Source organism: Poecile atricapillus, chromosome 9 (genome assembly GCF_030490865.1).
Source record: "Poecile atricapillus isolate bPoeAtr1 chromosome 9, bPoeAtr1.hap1, whole genome shotgun sequence".
NCBI lineage: Eukaryota > Metazoa > Chordata > Aves > Passeriformes > Paridae > Poecile > Poecile atricapillus.
Window position 1 is genome coordinate 6,388,714 of NC_081257.1, and position 15,134 is coordinate 6,403,847.

Sequence of the window (15,134 nt, forward strand, 5' to 3'; positions counted from 1 at the left end):
GCTGAGCCTGGCTTGGTTTGAATGTTCAAGTCCTACATAATAAACCTGCCTGAGCTCCGTGGAAGCGCTAAATGTATAAAAGTGCCTCATGAAATTGAAGCGTGCCTTGTTCCCTCATGATTTTACACTTGCCTGCATCTGGTACCCAAAAAATCGCATTTTATCTTCCTGTGGTTTACGGCTTTCAAAATTCCCTGCCTGAGGTCTGAGGAAAGGCCAGCAGACAGAGATAAATTTATGCTCTCACTAAATTCTAAACGCAATAAGATCTTTAGACATCACTGGGCTCATAACATCTGCTGAAAACAAATGTGGAATGTTCTGTTACTTTGTTACACCCAAGAATAATATACACAGCTAAGTCACCATCTATACAATTATTATTCTGAAGACAGATAAACATATGATAAATGGGCATTGGGAATTTTGGGAGAGAGCACCTGAAGCAAGAGAACAACCTTGTGTTGGCAAACAATGTAAAGCTTTAACGATGGGAGGCAGGTTCCACCACGAAACTGCACCAGACCTCTACTTTCCTGAGCTTTTCTACATCAAATGGTGCAGCCAGAGAGACCCTTCTGAATATTCACTTTTAGAGGAGAAACCATAGCATGCTAAGAGGAATGTGTTTACATTAGAAATAATCACATCATAACTAATGAATTTTTATTACTCTGAATAATAAGATCCCAAAGGTCCAATTATGGCTGGGGTATGGAGACTTTTGTTTTCCCTTAGGATTCTGATTCAGTGCCCAGTAATGTCTCTGAACTGATTAAACTACTCATAAGTCAGATCATGGACCTTGTTCTTTCCTTAGTAAAAGTATTTTAGTTATTAAAGGTATTAATAACACATTGATATTAAATGCTACATCAATATATATTAACTATAATTAATAATTATTATTTAAATAATTCATGGCACACAGTATAAATATTTTATAAATATAAATATTTATAAAATATAACCAAAATATATATAAATATAAATATAAAAAATAGCAGATTTGTTGAGCTTACATTTTAAGTTTTTTTCCCGCTGCTTTGGTTAGCCAAAGATTTTTCATTACTTTTGAAAGAACAATCTAACTCTACAGAACATTTTATGGAAGTACACAAAGAAATATTTTGGTGATATAAGTAACTGGAATTGCTTGACTGGTTCTTTTTGTCATTAATTAGAAAACTTAATGCAGAAGTTTTCAAATATCTATACTGATTTACTGATCAAATTAGCTTTCTAAATTCTATTAATTTTCTTTGCTTTTCTATTTTTATTAAACCAAAATAGAAGCTGAAGGTCTTTATATATATTGTAATGGATGGTATGGAACTAGAATACATTTATTCTAATAAATAAGTAAAAAAGGAGAAGTTTATTTGAAAATTAACAAGCAGGTAACTTCCAGAAGGAAGTTGTACTGTTGGCTGACATTAAAAATTAAGGTAACCAAGCAAACTTTTGAGAGGGTATGATATCTGGGGCATTTTTCCTTGGATATTTGTATATTAAAGAAAATTTGGGAAAGGGGTTGCTCAAATATTGCGGAATAGTCCATCTCCACATCTGCCTTGCCAGCTCAAATTCTCTCCTTGAGGCTTCCAAGGTGGATTTTGTTCAAAAAACTTAAAGGCTGTGTTTTTCTACTTCCCTACAACTTGTTCTTCGCTATTCTTCCTTAGCTGACTTTTATTTATTTTAAGCTAAATCTAAAGTTTCTTTCCTGCATCTACTGCTGACTTTTAAATTGATTTTTTGTTTCCAGCAGCACAGACAGTGTCAAGACTAATTGTCATCTGGGATAAAACTCAGAGCTCATCTGAAAGTTTATGTAAAGCTGTATTATGTCTCATACTGATCCTGAACTTGGCCTCTAATCTGTTTTTCAGTGGAAGTTTTGCTTTGCTAACTTTGGTAAGAAAGCCTGCAAACACCAGAAGGTCTTCAGTTTGATTTTCACTCTCAGCCAGCACTGCTGATGAAGGGAGCAGTTTTCTTCTACCCGCTTGTATCAGTGTAGGTGTTTGCGTGGCTGCAGATCAGAACAGATTGGGGAATTGATGTGGGTTAAAACCAACTGTTTGGGGTTGTTGGGGCTTTTTAAACCAGTCTAGTTTTAACCAGGTCACTGGTGTGCTTCACCACACATGTTTGTGTTGGTATAAGCAGGAGAGATGAGAAGATCTCTTCCTCTGTTGACAGTGCTGGTTCAAAAGAGAAAAGTACTTGTTTGGGGGTTTTTGAAAAGAGTTTTCACACTTAAAATCTTGGCTGTGATTGAGTTCATGCATTAAAGTTGTGTAAGGAAGAGAACAACATTCTGCATGCTGCACAGTCTTTTGCTCTTATTCATTCCTTTCCAGCCAAGTAATGATATTATAGTTCTAATACTACAGAGAGCGTGATGGGAGTGTGACCTTGAGCCTTCATTTCATTTTTTGGCAGTAAAATTCACACTTTGAATAGCTCCCACATAAATGCAGGTGTAGGTTTTTTTCTGCCTTGCCACCCCTGTGCTCTCCAGCTCCTTAGAGTGAAGGAGTCTCACAGAGGTTGACACTGTTTGGTGTTTGAATTCCAAGAGATATTTGCAGCTCACTGTATCTATTGCACAGCAGAAAATTCTAGTTTGGGTCTTCACAGAGTCCCCTTAATAACAGCATCTTCAATTAAAATAATAGCTTCACTATCTTAAAATAGGAATCTGAATACTCACAGTCTATCAGTCCATGAGTTGGTGGCAGTCTGGAGCTGGGCTCCTCTCTGCAGCTTGGGAATGCTGTGCTTTGGGAGGTGCTGAGTACCTCACTTATGGTGGTTTTGCTGCTCCTGAGTCTGCTCAATTGGTTCTTCTCTGCTTTTGCCTCCGTGGATCCTTCTCCAACAAAACTGACAACTTTGTGCCCTTCGCTTTTGCAGTAGTGGGGAATCTGTCCTACTTTCCCATGGCATGTGTCTGTTTGGTGGAGGTGGCAGACTCCTGTGAGTGTAGAGTTGCTGCTTCTTGCCTGTAACTGTTAAAAAATTCATTTTCATAAAGTAGTGGCAGCATCTGGAATCAGCAACTCATGTTGTTTGTTTGAATTTTCTCTGTGTTTCTGTGATTGCACTATTTGAAATTCTCCATCACTCCATCTTTTATTTATTTAAAGCATGGGTTCTGTTAATTGTTGCTGGTGCAGCTGCACACACATCTGACTCGGATTGCTGTTTTTATATGCTAACAACTAAACACCACCAGGTGTCCTCTGTTTCTGTTCCAGATCTGAATTACCTCCTGGAGATCCTGCTCTGGATTGGAAAATATTAATTTTCAACAAACCCCAGGGGTGAGGGGTGGCACACAACCCTTTTCCTCAGCTTTGAAGAGGCTGTGGTGTGCAGCCACTTGGGAGCGTTAGGGGATTTGCACTCTATGTTACATTTTGGTAGCAGAGCTTTCTGCCTCGCCCCCACAAGCTTATTTGGGACCCTGTGACTCTTCAGTGTCCAAAGGATCATTTTCCAGAAAGGACAGAGAAGTAGCTGGATATTTGCAGTTGTCTCTTCCAGACCTGTTGCTGAAAGCAGCTCAGCCATCACCATGCACAGGCTCATCCTTCTTTCACCAAGAGTTTATTAGCAGGAGCAGTTAGTATCAACCAACAAATGAAGTTTTGCTAGAATAGTAGTCAAGATAACTGAGATAAAAATGAACATAAAAGTTGGTTAAATACTGAAATTTGTGTGTTTTCTTCTTGCCTTGGTCCTGTCTCCTCGCTTGTTCTAGTCAGGAAGGGATTTCTGTGACAGACTGGCAATGTGTGAGAGAACATATTTTTACACAGCAACACATCCCTCTGTGGGATGCAGTGAGGCGCTGGGAGATGAAAATCGTGCTGTGTCCTCGCAGGTGATGCACTGCAGGCTGCTCCATCCTGGGCCAGGGAGATTCATTTTGTCCCCAGCAACTTCTGAGCTCAGGAAAACTGACCCTTCTCTATGGGAGTGGCTGAAATCCCCCGGGAGCTGGGAGCTCCTGTTTTGCAGAAGTGATCAATAGCACTCATTCTTCTTCCAGAATGCTTTAAACCAGTATCCCACCTCCTAGCTTTTAGGGAAGTTACACCTTATTCTGAACAGGAGATAAGAAAAAAACCACATTTTATGGTTTTTTCCCTCTCTGTGGGGACATCAAAAACCAGTAAATGGGGGTGTTCCCTGATGCCATTATTAAATAGAAAAAATAGAAGCTGTAGGTTATCCCCAGTTCAATACTTTCTATTTCAGCTCTGTACTCCTGAATTATTCACAGCCCTGGCTCTGGAATAGTAACAGAACTCCAGCTGCATTCCCAGCAGGATTAACCTAGAGCCACACCAGATGGTGGCCCCTCAGTGGCTCTGTGAGGCAAGAGACGAAACCATCTGAAGGTGACTCCAGAAAGAAATCATTTCAGTGATGGCAATGCCTTCAAGGGCTCTGACTGTGACAGGATGCGTCCTTACCACCCTTTATTTTTAATTTCCGCTTTGTGAATATTTCTAAGCCTAGCTGTGTAATTAACCATGATGTTTGTTTGTTCCTGTAATATGTGTAGATGGTGATAAATCATGTCAGAGGTGTTAGGCTGAGGGTGTGATGGTTTGAGTTGCTGAATGATCCCCATGGACTCTGCAGTGGTATTCCTCTGTATTTTAATTGATCAGCTGTTAATTGCAGCTTAGCCAGATTTGATTGCATGCTAATTAATGAAATCTTATAGTTAGCTTGCACAATTTGTGTGTTGGAGGAACTTTTTTGGACAAAAGCTTGAATTCAAGTGTCTGAATTAAAGTGGATTTAACTGCCTATGTTATTATTAATATGCTAATATATTTAAATCCTAAGGAAGGCAGTTCTACAGCTTCAATACAGGACATTATTTATTAGCCTCATAATTGTAGACACCAAACTGCATATTCTCACCATGATGAGTTACCAAAGCAGAATTGAAATTCTGTGCACACACAAGAGAGAATAAGAAGGATCATTAAGCAGAATAAACAGCAAGTGACACTGAAAAATACATTACAGTGATATTTTAAGCTAATGCTTGTGTGGGCTGTGCGAAAGCACAAAGAGTTTATCTCCTCCAATCATTTCTGCAGTTCTGCTACTAAACAGGGGGTTTGTTCTGCTGCTGCCCTTCGTGTCCTGAAGCAAGACAGGGAGGACAAGAAGGTGACAGGGCTGCAAAATGGGGTTAAGATGAGGAAAGGTGTTGATCTAGAAAATGGCTGACACACGGTTGGTGACCATTTCTTCCAAATGTCATTTTAAAAAAACTTTAGTTCTCATAAAGAGGTCGGTCTTAATCAGGAGGAAGTTTTTGTCATTCAAAATGTATTAATTTATGTTCTTTATCCTTTCTAGGTTCTAGTCCAGCTAGAGGCTCTGTGTTGGTATAAACAGCCTCGCTCCATAGATGAAAGGAAAAATTGTTATTCTAGTTCCTCATTTATGAAAATATTCACTCGTATTATGCTATCAGTGGAATCCTAGCTGCTCTTCCATTACTTAAGCTGATTTATTTGAAATTGTTACAGTGGGAGATGCAATCGATGGAATTCATATGCTGTGAAAATTGGAGCTTTTAATACTGAATGCAGTTTATAATGTCATGGCAATAATGCATCATGATCATGAAAAATGAGAATATGCATACCTTGACATTTTGTAATAATTTAGAAATGACCATGCTTATCTGCACTTCACATGAACTTTGTTATCTCTAGTGGAAATGAGAAATATTTAAAAGGCCATTTTCACATAACTTACCAGTCCTATAAGGTTTATGTTTAATTTTTTTCTTCCTTTCAGACTCCTTGAAGTGTCTGTCTGAAACACCTTCAGTCCACATGTGCACTTCACCTGAGCTGTGGTTTTATTTACTTTCCTATTCTGCATTTAATTCCACAAGGCTTTGTTTTCCCTATTTAGGAGAATCTCAGGGGATTTGAACTACACTGCAGAGCAGCAGTTATATGCTAAATCTTTCTTGTGGTGAATATTTTTAATTTTGTTCTCCCTTACAGTTATGAAATCCTCAAGATGCTGTGTTCAGCAAACATCTCCAAACTTCAGTGCGCTCATAATCGCATAAATGCAAAAGAGAAATTGCTGAATTTTAACACCTGTTGAAAAAGTTGCTCTTGCCTTTTATGCAGAGGTTGAAAAAATAAGTGATGAGCTTATTTTGCCACAGCTTTGCAGGCTGCCTTGTTTGTGTGTCTTATAGGATATCTTATGTGATCCATAGGTAATGCATAACTTTTGTTAAACTTCTGTAAGAATATAATTTAACTTTTTCTTGGGGTGGTGCAGCTACCTGACTCTTAAGTGTTACAAATTGCATTAATCTCATAGTTAATTGGACTTATAAATAGCACAAGAGAGAATGAACAAAATTAGTAATTCATAAAGATATCCTAAAAGACACACAAACAAGGCAGCCTGCAAAGCTGTGGCAAAAGCTTTCAAACTCATCACTGGAATTTTTGCAACAGTTTTCAACTTCTAAATGAAAGAGCAACCTTTTCAACAGATGTTAAAATTCAGCAATTTCTCTTTTGCATTTATGTGATTATGAGCGCACTGAAGTTTGGAGATGTTTGCTGAACACAGCATCTTGAGGATTTCCTAAGTGCAAAGGAGACCAAAATTAAAAATATTCACCACAAAAGAAAAAAGATTTAGTGTATAACTGCTGCTCTGCCTTGTAGTTCAAATGCTCTGAGAGGCCTGGCTTTGCTCATCCAATCAGTCCAGGTTAATTAGCTGCAAGCAGGTGACACTTCAGTGCTGAAAAAAATCCCCATATCAGTTATCAAAGTTCAATCTGACTACTGCTATTTTTCTGCAAGTCTCACACTTCAATTAATTATTGGAATTAATTTGCCTTTTAAATATATTTTCAATAGAAACAGTAGCTTCTACATGCAGACCATGAACATCCCAGCGTGGGCAATAAAGCAGTTTGGGTTTTAGAGCTGTGCAAGGTTTGTTGTTGCCAGGGGGGAAGTTATTAGATATTCTTGGCCTTGTTAATACTCTGAGATGCTCAAAATCCACTTTGCTGTCTGTCTCTGTACATATGTTTTTATAAAATATTCTCTGGATTTTGAACCTGCTTTAGATTCTAAACTAAAATAGGACATTAATGTTGAGTTTCTTTGAAGAATTTATGATAGATAAGCTAATGAAAGCAGTCTTGTACATAGGTGGTGAAGCAAGAAATTAATAGAATAGATCCATTAAATTCACCTTAATTGTGTCATGTCCTAAGTAACACTAATCATAGATAGTTAAATCTGGAGAAACCTTTTTCTCACAGGAAAAAAGAGAATTCCCTAAGAATCTTAACTTTGAGAATTCATCCCAAATCCTCGAGATGCTGTAGATGGAAGCATTAAATCATCTGGCACGATGTTTTAAACTCAGGATGCTTCAGGAAACCTCATTAGTGTTTCACGGTGGAAACGGTATCAAACGATATGGAGAGATATAATTTTAATTCAGGTAGGTGGTTGAGGGATTTAGCATTGCTGAACTGAAATTAAAAAAGGAAGAGAGATGAATGCATTTCAGGATAAATGATTTATTACAGGCCTACCAACTTCCCCAAGGAAACAGTAAAAGGAGTATTGTTTCACAGATTTAGAATTCTCTCAGACGAGGTAGGAGAGGAGCAGGAGGGAGGGAGAATTTCTTGGGTGAGAAATACAAAAGTCTGAAATTTGGCCTGATATCCCTTGTGTGTAACTGGGGAGGTAAATCACTGCCCCCTTTTCTTCAGGTTAATCTGTTTAATGCAAGCATGCAGCCATGGAGAAAGCAACACAAAATAGATTCTTTTTTGGTACTTAAACAGAGAAACATAATTTCTGATTGTTGACTTTCTCTAAATTAAAGGGCTCACACTCAGTACAAACTGCACTGAGCTACTGCAGAGATGGAGGCACATAAAGGTGAATTTCAGAGAAGTTTTTTGTTCACTTCTAGTTCTTAAATTAGTATTTATTTCCCAACAATTCTGTGTACCAAAGTGAACTACCTGATGCATCCAGTAAAAAAAAAAAGCAAACTGCAGATAAGCAATTAATTGCAAACCAAAAGAAAAAGTTATTAAAGGAGCTTGAAGTGGTTTTAATATTTCTCTGAGCTCCAAGCCAACTTTAAAATTGGATAACTTGAGAATTACTTTAGAATACTTGAGAGTAACTTTAGAATTGGATCATTTGAGTCCCACTTGCATGATGTTCTACTGCCCTCATCTCCAGGGTTAGTGGGAAGCTCTATTCCTACATGTCATCAGAGAATCTGGAACTTTGACAGCTATGAAGGATGAAGATGCAAATCACCTTGGTCTGTTCACATGCATATAAAATGGTCTTTCTGACATTTTCTGTAACATAAATAATATTTACTTAAATACAAGGTTGTTAAATAGACAAATATAGACTGTATTACTCATGTCCTACAAATGGTTTACATTACCTATTCCTGTTTGGTCTGCTGTTAGAACTGCTCTTATTAGATTTTATATATAATAAATAAATAGATTTAATAATAGATTTAGAAGCAAATATTTGACAAGAATATTAGGCACCTTTCTTCTGCTGGAGTGGGACCTTGCTTTAATTAATTTTGGCCAGTAACTTGTAATTAATTCTTTTTCTAATGTATCTCTTTATTCTAACTATAGATTTGAGTGCCTGAATTTCGATCAGTAATTTGGGATGTTCTCCTGATTCCCTTCTTTGGTGTATCAGTAAAAATTGGGGAAGTGGTATCATCCCATTCTAATCAATCTAAAACCTTAGAAGTCTTGAGGTAATATTTCAGTTTAATCTGAAGCCACAATAATATTGAAAGGTTTTATGATACACAGAACAAAATGTTCCAGAGTTTTCTGGTCTGGTAGTGTTAATGACATTATCCAGGGTTTATTTATTTGATTGCTCCTTGGACTATTGCTTCTTTCATTTGCTGTTTTGTCAGAGCAAAACCACAGACTTTTACCAGAAGTCTGGGAAACACTAAAAAGCTTTTGCTTAAAATATCATTTAGACTTGATGGACTTAGAATACAGATCAGGAGTTGTTTTTTCCACTTGAATCTACTGCTTTCAGAATATATGAAACTTTGGCTGTTTGTTCTGTTCACTGAATTCCTGAACAACTTAATAATTACTTGCTTTCAGCAGGGGAAAAAACTCTTCTCACCTAAATTATCCATCTTATTTAGGCAAAAGTAAGTGCCAGTGTTGATGGTAGAGCACAGACTGAAGCAGTTGTGTTAGTCACTGCTCTCAGCTAGCACAGAAGGTTCTCACGTTGAATCAGGGAGATGTCAGCTGCATCTCCGGGTATTTTTAGCCCTTTCCTTAGGTTCTAATTAGCAGCGTCTTAAAACACAGCGAAAATTCAGATGATTCCTGGACTGGCTGTTTATCTTCGTAGTAAATGAGAATAACAACTGTTTCTTACTAAAAATGCTGTGTTTGAGTGCCCTGTTAGAAACAGTCTGGTCTGATGATGTAGGTCAGCTTCTGTAAAGTTAAAAAGGTTTATAACAGCAGTTCTTGCAAGGGGCATTCTCTGCTCTAATGATGTCAGGATCTAGATGTGTGTTTGAGGTGCTCCTATAGCTTTTGGGAAAGGATATACAGCTCTGCTAGCCTTTCACCACAGAATTCAGGGGTGTCTGCCTTCATTAACATCGGTGACCTAATTATTCCATGCATACCTGGGCTGGAAACCTTGGATACATTTTGAGCCCAGCTTATGGGATGCTACTGTTAACCCTTTTTTCAGTACAAGAGATTACATAGCCAATGTATGCCCAAATTTAAATTCTGATATTCTTGAACTTTGCACAGCATTTTTTAGAGGTTTGGTCAGTGCTAGATTCCTTTCTCCACACTTATTTTAAGTTGCACAGGGTAGGTGCTTGAAGGTTTTTATTTCAACAGGCAGCTTACAAATTTATATATAGGTCTGTTTGGCAGACTTAATTACATATTACTAAGGAGAAAAAGATTTGTGTGTTAGTTAAATAAAAGATATCCTCACCTTTAGAGGTACCCTGAATTTAAGGAGTAGAACATGAACTGGGTCATTGAAGGGAGCTGCTATTGCTGTTTGAGCAGTGACTGGAACACATTTCACACGGCAGGTAACCAACTTTGGCCAGGTGGAACCCGCCCAGTTCATGACTAGTTCCTGCTGTTTGTGTATATCCAAAGAAAGAATATATAAAATGTGTAGATCATAATTCTGAATAATTATAAGGAAGCACAGGGGGCATTTCTCAATGTGAACTCTGCAGTTTTTTGGCAGAAGCACAGGAGAAGTTGGAGCAGGCACTTCGTGCTTTCTGTTGCTGGTCTCTGGCCATGTAGGAGGTTTAATTCTCAGATCTATTTTTCTGCTGTCTTCCAAGAGAATTGAAATGTCACTGCTTCAAACTCATGTTTTCAGAATAAAATGCACAGCCTCCGAAAATACTCTATTGACTGAGTAGTGCACCCACTTTAGGCCAGATTTGTAAAGAATCCAAGCCAATTAAGCTGGCTCAGATCTCACTTCTTTAAGACTCCTCCATTCCAGAACAAGAATCAATGTCAAGTGTTTCTGTTGACATTCTGTGCATTATAAAATAACCTTCAGCCTCATTTCTTTCCCTAATAACAACAGACTGGTCCTTCTGACAATCTTAGGGTTGAATTTCAAAGCAAAGATTTCATTTCTGAATTTTTAAAAAAATCTATATATCTCAAGTAAAAAAATAATAAAAGCACATTGGCAATGCAGGGTACTTCACGGCTTGGCATTGAGTGCTTTCTTTTACATGGTGACATGTGCAGAGCTTCTCAGACAAAAATGAATCATGAGCAAATGATTTTTTTCTCTCACAGAGAGCACTGGAGAAAAAATAGAACTGCAAAATACCAAAAGATTTTTCCCACAGGACAAATAGAGGGAAGTATATTAGAGTTTTGTTCAGTAGAAAACTCTTAATGGATTGCAGAAATTTCTGCTGGCTCACAGTGTGGCTTTTCTCGAGCTCTGATCTGGGCAGATGCAGCCCACCGGTTCCAGGGAGCCAAGAGCTCATCCTGCCTGCAATAAAGAGACCTGCTGGGGAGCAGAGTGTGAGAATTCAAGTGTCTGCACTGCCTCTGGGTGTGCAAAGCAAACCTTTTCTGCCTCTGACATGTCCTGAGGACACACAGGTAAAATCTAACCTGCTAGAAAATTACTAAAATGTGAGAAACTGCTCATTATTTAGTGAGTCATGTCCTTAATACAGCTGTAGGATGAAGAATAATAAAGTAATGTGTAAGAAAGAACTTGTGTTATTCTGAAGGGAAGGTGAATTAGTCAAAGTGTTGCAGAAGAACTTGAGCATCTGCAGCACAACCAGAATTTTAAATGCAGGCACAGATTTATTTTTCAGTTGAGCATCAAAAATTCAATTCTAGTGTATTCTGCAGGTGGAAAATACTTACTAGGGATTCAGACAGACATAGAGAATATTCCTGTCAAATTTACTCATGGAGGAATGTCCATCTTTAATTCAAATGTCCGAGATTGTTCATGTACAGATTTTTCTTGGGGCGCTTCTCATTACATCAGGTTCCCAATGTTTTATTTCAGGACTTCTTTTTATTTTTTTTCCTCTCTCTTCCCTCAATGTACCATCACCCAACCTTCATCTCCAGAGTTTATCACAAGCTTCCCTTTCCCCTTCAGAATGTAGCACTCAATATTTTTGCCTTTTCTCCAAGCTCTGATAAGCCCAGCCTGGGCTCCCTCTCTCACATCTTCCCCTGTACATTTTGGCAACGTTCACCTGGAGCTGCTCCACATGCCTTGAGGGGCTCCTACATTGCCCAAGGACACCTTGATGCCTTTTGGGGCTACCTAAAAACAGAGTCCAGACAGAATTAAGGGAATAAAAAGCAGTTTCTATTTACTGAAGGGTCTCCAGGTACAGTTTGGGCTGCACCCAAAAATGGCCAATGGGTCCCAGGTCTCACACTTTTCTAAGCTGGGTCCATTTGCACATTGGGGTTCATCTCCCAATTGCAGCTGCAGGGAATGAAGTCATTTAGGGCAGCTTTGCTGCCCCCAAGTCCCTTTTGTTTCCATCTCTCAGGCCTGGGGCAGTGAGGTGTCCTTGATTGCAGGCCTGGGGAGGAATTGCTGTGTCTGAGCAGGATGGGGAAGCAGCAGCTGAGCCTGCACATGGAGTTTGGAGTCAGGCACTAAAGAACTGCAGCACTACAAATGGATGAAAAATACAAAAGCTGAAATCCTAAGGCATCAACCCAGGGACCCCTGCAGGGAGGTGAGTCTGGCAATCCCTGGGATGCAGCATCACCATCTGCTGACCCCATCCCCTCAGACACTCTGCTAAAGAACAAGGTGAGGCAGAAGAAATCAGAAGAGGTCAGAGCTGTTCTGTGCATGAAAACAAATCTTTGATGTTCTCCACCTGCTCTGTGCTCTGAAGGAATTATTGCACTCTTCCCTCCAAGAAGAAAGGTGAGATATGAAGTCCAAATAGAATATTCCTGAGGTTTCTCATTCCTTCGCTCAGGATGGTTTCAGCAATCTTAATTGCCATTAATTAAATGTCATTTAATCTCTTAAATGACAGTAGAAAGCCATTTAATATATGAATAACTCTTGCACAATTAAAAAATACTCAGAGGTCCAAAGTTTTCTAGAAAAAAAAATCCCACCCTATTTTCCAGATATAGCACTGACTACATAAAGTAATTCCAAAGTATGAGGACAGTCAAGGTGATTAATGTCTGTGTGTTATAGAAACACATCCTTTCATTATTGTTTGGTTTTTTAATCCCAGTTTTATGGATCCTATCCATTAAAAAAGTGTCTATAACCTTTACCATCACAAAAACTCAAATGTTCATTTGCTTGCAAATGAAGTTTTCTGTGGAATTCCAAATTGTTTTAACTTTTTGGCCGTGGAATAATGATCATAATTCTCTCTCCCCTTATCCTCAATCTTAGCATCAATATTCTGTTTAGTGTATATGAACAATATCACGAATGATGACTACATGAAGTTGTTTTGTTCACTACAACAGAAATATCATTTGGGCCTTTTTCCTTGTGGTCAGTCCATGTAATCCTTATTTACAGCATGATTCAGTAATTAAAATGCTTCTCCTCCAAAAGCTTCCTTGCTGAATTTTGACAGGAAATTGAGGGTGATCATAATATATTGAGCACTAAGAAGGGGTGGGAAATGTGTATTTTTTCAGTCTAGATTTATACAAACAGTCCAGAAATTATGATATAATGAGTATCAGGCAGCCTTCAAGAGAAATTAAAGACAACTTAATTTTCATTTAAGAGACTATGTTATATAGTTTATTTGAAGATATTTTTTAAGATACCCATTAAGGCTGTCTTCAGATCCGATTTTGCTTTCAGTTGCCAAATGTCTTGCTGATTCACTTCTCTCAAAAATTGGTACACTCAGAAGGAACTTGAAAAGAGTAATCAGTTCAGTTTTGCAGCTGATGATTTCTGCATTTACCCAATTTGACCATTTAAAAGAGCAGCGTAAGTGAAATAATCTGTTCCTATAGCAACACCGAGAGTCTGGAGGAGCTTCCATGCTGTAAAGATGATCTTGAAGCCTTAGAAAACCCCACAAGATAAAAACAAAAAGTATGGATTGTGAGCCAGCCCATCCCTGATGAGCTGTAGGAGGACACAGCCTGTGTTAGGCGTTAGAATGCCCTTTATTAATGTGCCTTTGCCTGGTTTTGGCAGGAGTTTGAGGAATTGCAACGCTTGCCTGACCTCACTGCTGGCTTTGCCAAGCAGCTGATGGTGGCAGTGGCAGCGTGCCTGGCTCTGGGAGGTTGCAGCATGAGCCATGTGTTTAAACACTGAGGTGTTGGCAAGAGGCTTCTTGTGCAGAATTAGAAAATGATTGGTTGTTTTTGTTTGTTGTCTGGCTTTTTTTTCTTGACAAGACTTACCTTTGTGTTTATTCTCTTGTTGAATCCTTGAATTCCAAGTAAGGTGGTTTCTTCATTTAATTCTTATATTTTTATAGCTGGGAGATGAAATTACTCCTTGTTGAAAGACAAACTCAAAGTGCTTGTGAGTGGTCAGCTGTCCTGGTGAGCAGTGCTTCACCAGCCTTGTACAACAAAACACACAAGGGAAATCTGGGCTTCACCAGCTCACCATTCATGAGTGGTGAGGGTAAAGAACTTTGGAGAATGGAAGTATGAAATCTATAAGGATGAAATTTATAAGGATGAAATCTGTCACTATTTGTTACAGTAAATTTTTTTCTTCTGTCTCCTTTTGTACTTCCATTACCTTTCCCTAACTGGACAGTGATCTGCATTTTAATGAAATTTGTCTTTTCTCATGGTCATTGCTGTAGAACAGCATCAGTGGAGAATGAACCTGCTGAAGCCAAAAGTGTTGGAAGGGCTCTCACCTGGAGAGAGCACAAAGTCTGCAAATAGAAATAAGTGGAAGCACACAAATATCTGATAAATGAATAAAGATGTTCTTTTCTTAATAACATTTCTGAAGTTTAATATAGATGCTGCAGTACAATTCACAGCTGCCAAATTATTGTTTGTGTTGAAAGTCTGTATTAACAATTTCATCAGTACAGCATGTCTAAAATGAGAAAAATAAGGATGAAACTGAAAGACAAGGTTTCTAGCAGTTGAAAACCTTCATTTTGATACACACATGATTAAATTATATATAATAGGATCCAAATTTCGGGGAGGGGGAAACTGAAGTCTAATCCTAAAGAGGGGTATAATTTATATATAATTTATATACGATTTATCTATAATTTATATAATTTATTGATGCATTGGACTGCTTATTGGAGAAAACCTTGTGATTTCTTCATCCTCATTTGTTCCTCAGTGTGACCCTGCCCAGCTGCTGGGGATGCCCGCAGCTTTAGGCTGGGGCAGCTCCAGGAGCTGCAAACTCTGCTCTGGATCGGGCAGTGATGGTTTCCAGCAGCAGCAAACACCAAGCAGCACTCAGGCAAGTAATCCCCTGATCTGTGGAGATGGGAGAGAA